The 6,000-nt window shown below is 40.4% G+C and overlaps 1 protein-coding gene across 1 annotated transcript in view; it reads right to left on the bottom strand.

Moving 5' to 3' along the window:
• Positions 1–5,591, bottom strand: part of SELENOP (selenoprotein P) — a 24,731-nt gene extending 19,140 nt beyond the window's left edge. The window contains exons 1-2 of the mRNA XM_005282208.5: positions 5,572–5,591; positions 157–306 (exon numbers count right to left, since the gene is read on the bottom strand). The gene's annotated coding sequence lies outside the window, so the exon portion shown is untranslated. The remainder of the gene's footprint in view (positions 1–156; positions 307–5,571) is intronic.
• Between the last annotated feature and the right edge of the window lie 409 nt (positions 5,592–6,000).

Here is a 6,000-nt window from a genome sequence, read left to right on the forward strand (position 1 = left end):
CTTTCTTCTATATTTCAATTTTTTTTAAAAGCCATTTAAGTTGGTTTCAAAAGGAACTTTCTAGCTCCCCAATCAACCTCTACAATCAAAGAAACCAAGGAACACTTTACAATACCAGAAATCACAACGGTATTTATAGCAAAACAACACACTTACCCCTTTTCCCCTTTCGTTGGCTGCTCTGCTTAACTCTGCTTTGCAGAAGTAAACAGCCTCAGCAGCTGCTGCTCTCTGGTATTTATACTTGCCGTGTTTATCTCACTTCTCAGATGTGGTTCAAAGTTCAGGGAACTCATTGGGCACGACCTTGCAAGCGAAGCAAAGCAAAGCGTTTTAGCTAAAGCAGCCAAAACTTTTATTGATTAACTCACTGAAAGTAGCAATCATTTATCATTCAACAGGGAGGTATTTTTATACAAACATGAATATCAGGTTATGAAGTTTGCCAGCCACCCCAGTGACTTGGAGACAGTGGTACAGTCAAAGGAAGGGGATAGGCTTGAAAGTCACATTCTTTTCCTAACAGACTACAGAGGAAAAATATATATACATATTTGTTGAGCCAGCAAGTTTTGCTCTCATATCCTTTAGCTCTTATTTGTCTTAGACTGTGGTGTACCCTGCCCTAGTATGTGTACAAAGGTAACCTTCCTTGCGAACAACTGTTGTCAATTACATCAGTTTGCTTTTAAAATTGTGTTTGTGCATATAAACAATGCTCTGTGTTGCTTTTATATTTACTCCTGTTGAAGGGGACAGGCCAGATCCACAGCTTATAGAAATCGGTGGCGCTCCATTGAAGCCAGTGGACCTATACTGATTTACAACAGTTTTCTATTCTATTCTATTCTATTCTATATAGGTTCTTGTACTGCCCTTATCACTGTAGTATCTGAACACCTTCTGGTAGTGCATTAAGTGGTGTGACTAACAACTGTCACATGTGGTTCTTTCTCTCTCTCATCTTCTCCCCAGGGCAAGAGTTGTGTTTGCCATTTTGTTTGGGTAGAGTATTGGGTTTGGTTTTTAAATATTTGTATTGTTCTGTGTCTAGGTTAGGGACAGCAAGGGCAAAAAAATGTGCCTTGACCTTAGCATGGAAGGTGGTGAGGTTTGTGTTGGTCCTTAGTTCCTGGGGGAGTTCATTCCACAACCTCGGACCAGCCCCCAAGAAAGCTCTGTCTCCTGCATAAATTAGCTTTACTCTTATGGTAGAAAATTCCATTGTGCCAGAGGAGCAGCTTTATTGACCATGGTCCTTGTCCCCAAGCTTTAGACTCTTTTAGATAGCTTGGGCCCAATCCACTGAGCACTTTGAAGGTAAGGGCTGAGATTGTGAACCTGACTTGATATTCTCTGGGAAGCCAGGGTAGCAAGGGGAGGACAGGTCCGATGTGCTCCCAGTAGCTTGTGTTGCTGAGGAGATGTTCTGCAGCATTCTGCAGGGAGCTGGCCCCACAGACCTGTGATCATATCACTTGGTTATTCCTAGAGACAGTGTATTCACTCAGCTGAATACTTCATCAAACCTTCCTATCTGGCAGGGGTGTTGTGTGGTTTAATTAGTGTTTGTAAAGCCCTTTGAGGTTCTTGGATGAAAGGCACTATAGAAGTTGAATAGTAGTGTTAATATTATGTGCACAGCTGGTCAGTGTGTTGGGTAAATGAGCACAGCAGCTGCAGAAAGCAGTTCAAGCTAGTACTGCTCCACTGGAATGGGAGGGGTTCAAATTAACCCCCCGCATGAGCTGTGCACCTCCTCCCTGCAGCCATGTGGCCTTTGGGAAAGAACTGCAGGGAGAAGCAAGTCACAGCCTGACATGCCATTTGCCATCATCACTCTACTTCAGTGGTTCCCAGACGGAGGTTCGCGAAATGTTACAGGGAGTTCTCGGGGGGAAAATTCCCTAATGGCAGACAGAGCTGTCCCTAGGGACCCTGGGCAGCACGGGACCAACAGCCCAGAGCCCCTCGACTTCCAAGAACTAAGCAGATCAAAGCAAGCATATCTATCACACTGAGGAGATTTAAACTTCAAGACTCCTTATAAGAAATGGAAAGGGAGGTGGATATTTTTTGCTGCTTTTAAAATTAAATAGGCAGCTAGTATTGTTTTTAAAATTATTATGAAAGAACAAGTTTAAGCTTTGTTGTAACATGCATTGTTTGCCTGGACTGCTCAAGACCTGATGCTTGTGTAGGAGGAACTCTTTGAGTTGGCTTCTTAAATATCTTCATGCAGTTTCACATCTGATACTCCTTGATGAAACACAGGAGCCTTGTCTTATAACAGGCTTATTCAAAGTGATACAAGCTACGAAAGTGAGATCTTGGAAGAGTGTTGCCATTTTCACAATGTAATACAAATATTGTAATGATAATAATTGATAATAAATAGCATGTAATAAGCATGTCATAAAAACCAAATTTATATTTCCAAGATCACTGCTTTTATAATTTATACTCAGGTAAAGGAGAAAATCCCTGGAAATATTCATTTTTAGGAGGGGGTTTGTGAGACTTGACATTTTAGTGAAAGGGGTTCACAGATTGTTAAAGTTTGGGAACCACTGCTCTACTTGTATGTTCTGTGCCTTTGCCCTACCATTCTTCCACCTTGTCTATGTAGACTGTAAGCTCTTCGGGGCAGGGACGTCTCTTCTTGTGTTTGGACAGTGCCTAGCGCAATGGGATCCCATTCTCAATTGGCCTCTAGGCACTACCGTAATAAACTTGAAGAATAATAACAACAGCAAATGAGAAAATACGCTCTGTGGAATTTGTATTTATTTAGAATTATGTAGCTAATCTATTTCCAGGAAACTTGACTGGTTGGTTGCCAGTTATTGCAACACAGATTGAGACACCAGAAGTATAAAGGCCAATTTTCCATAGCCGTCACTATCTCATTTACCAAGAAAGAAGGGTGGGGATATTGGTTTGGAGGTGTTCAGCGAATGAGGCCAGTATATATTGCCACTGGGAATCTAGGGACCAGCAATTCTGGTACAGGGATGAACACGGAGTCTAGATGAGTCAATCTTAGAACTGCAAACTTACCATTCAGCTGTGAACATGAAGACAGGCTTAGAACCGAAAGGTATAGTGGCTGTCATTAAAAAGTCATCATTTGCCAACAGTTGTAATGCAGTGGTATTTGAGATACTAACGAGTCTTCCTGTCCTAGGAGAGGAAACAATTGTGGCCACTGCATAGTATCTGATGGCAAACTTTTATGTATTTGTGACGAAATGTTAAAATGTGGACTTTGGCAATGTTTACAGTTACAATCACAGACATCTTGCTTTAAAGTGTTCACTCTGTCCATCTAAACTACTGGGATCATTACTTTACACTCCCAAGGGGGCAGATTTACTACAGCTAAGGAAAAACCCCTTCCGTTGCTGTAGCAAGTATCTGCCCTACAGCAGTGTAGCTGCAGGGCTGCAGCTGTGTTGATGTAGCACTTGTAGTGTAGACATTTCCTTAGTCAAGAAAAAAACACTCTCAAAGCAACTGACAGGGAAGTACTAGAAAAACAGCTGTGGGAAAGGCTAGACAAACCTAGTTGTATAAGATAAGTATCAACTCCAACCTTTGCCCAAGGTTCAATCTGAATCTAAACCCTTTTTGGGTAAGAAAAGGTTTGGATAAATAGCCTCTACTGTTAAACAAATTTACACAACCTTTCATAAAATAAAGATTCATCTAGAATACCCATAAAGTCTCAATGTTTGCTCTCTTAACACTCCTATTGTATGAACAGCACCATCACTGTACTAATTACAGAAGAATTTCCAGACCACTGTGTTCCTCTCATTCATCCCCCTCAAGCATGCAAAATTGTCCCCATCAATGAGTTCCTCTACCTTAGCTTCCTAAGAAGTACTAGCCTTAAATCCTAATTTTGGCCTCTAGAGTAAATACTTAACTCCAGGCCATGTTCCTGTTTCACAGCAGGAAGCAGCTGTCAACCCTAATCTGGAAAAGCTTTTATTTTCAGGCAATAATTTTTCTAATTATTGCCATATTTCCACTCTCTATTTTTGGAGGGGGAGGGTGAAGACTTTGGTGGAGGTCGTGGCACCCCATTTATTTGGACTTCAAGGTAATCAGTTTTATGAGATGCTTCAGTCAAACCTTCAGCCATGTCACAGCTCTAAAACTGCCCTTTCCCTAGGAGGGTAATGACTTAGTAGTTAGGAAGAGAGCTGTTGAGCATTAATCAGCTTAATGCTGACGTCAGCAATGGAGGCAAGAGTGTAGGCATCTGACTTTTCCCTTTTCATTGTTTTCTAAATTTATGAATCTTCTAATGACACATTGGAGGGGGAAATGTAAACTACTTGTACACCTTTCAGGATTCTAAATGAACTGCATCAACTCAAGAGAGCGACCCAGGCATCATTGTGCACAGGTCAATGAAGATCTCTGCTCAATGTGCGGCTTCAGTCAAAAAAAACAAACAAGATGTTAGACTGCATAAAGAACAGCGTGTGAGCTGGAGACTGTTATCATGCCTTTATATAAATGCCTAATCTGTAATCTTTTCTGCAATACGGGTCCCCCCCCCCCATCTCAAAAAGGATATTGCTGAACTAAAGAGGGTTCAGAGAGTTGCGATGAGAATAATCAAAGGCCTGGAAAAACTCTCCTCTGAAGAGAGATTGAAAAGACTGGGATTGTTTACTTTAGAAAGGAGACAGATAAGAGGGAACATGATAAAAGCATATAAAATAATTAATGGAATAGTGAAAGTAGATTGGAAATTTATCTTCTCCCTGTCTGATAACACAAAACCAAAAGGACAAAATTTCAATAAAATTAAAAGGTATGACATTTAAAACTGATAAAAATAAATACTATGTCATACAATATGGGATTAAACTGTTGAATTTATAGCCACTGTAAATCCTGGAGGCCAGGAACTTAACAACATTCAAAAAGGGAGTGGATATTTCTGTGGATATCAATAGTATCCAGAGTTACCATAATTATTTAAAACAAATATTGCAGAAGATATATTAAATCTTATGCTTCAGTGCTTTTTAACCAATCTTATGAGAGATTAGGATGAGAGCTAATGTAGAGGACAGATTACTACACAACTACCTCCTATTGTGGTTTCTTGCATCTTACTCTCATTTGGGGCAGGCCATTAATTGAGATGGAATACTGGACTAGATGAACCTTGGGTCTGATCCAGTCTGACAATTCCTGTGACCCTACAAAGCCAATAATATTTACCATTTATATAGCACTTTGCATTCAAACTGCCATAAAGACATCATCTAATTCCTTACCAAGTAAATAGCAGAATGTCTGTGGAAGTAAATTCATTTGGGATGGGAATGATCATTAGGAAGAATCACACTGCAAAGCCAGTTTTCTTACCTCTTCTATACCTCTTGGAAATCAGTGCCTTTTTTTAGTCTCTCATTCAGTTTTGCTTATCTCACCAGCCCCAAATCCAGACAGGCGGAAGAATTCAGACCCGGGTGTTTTTAAGCCATTCCATCTGAAGATCAACGCTTTGATAACATCAGATGGGAACAAACTTATGAAACTTACCTCTTGGGTGAATACTTCAGAGGGTGGTGTTTAAGGATCTGAGCCCTGGCTGGGGAATGGACTTTTGATATCAGCTGTTTGTTTGCTGGTATTTCTGTAGCCTGGAGTGCCACATGAACGTTTCTGAAAATCTGATATGAACAAGGAATGAGAGGCTGTCAGCACTTCTGCTTTGGTAAAAGGAGCTGGACTACAGTGATAACTTGTAATACACTGGATCGTGAGATCAATGACTGAGAGGTATCAAAAAGATGCTGAAATCTAACAATGGTTTCGGAGTACTGGGATCTAAAGTCCATTGGCCAAGTTCTTAAGTCCTTCCTCAGAGTCCGATTCTCCTCTTTATTTAAGATGATTTTACATCAGTGTAACCTTTTGACCACAAAGGAGTTACTCCTAATTTACTCTAATATAAATTAGAACAGAATC

Source organism: Chrysemys picta, chromosome 6 (assembly GCF_011386835.1).
Source record: "Chrysemys picta bellii isolate R12L10 chromosome 6, ASM1138683v2, whole genome shotgun sequence".
Lineage (NCBI taxonomy): Eukaryota > Metazoa > Chordata > Testudines > Emydidae > Chrysemys > Chrysemys picta.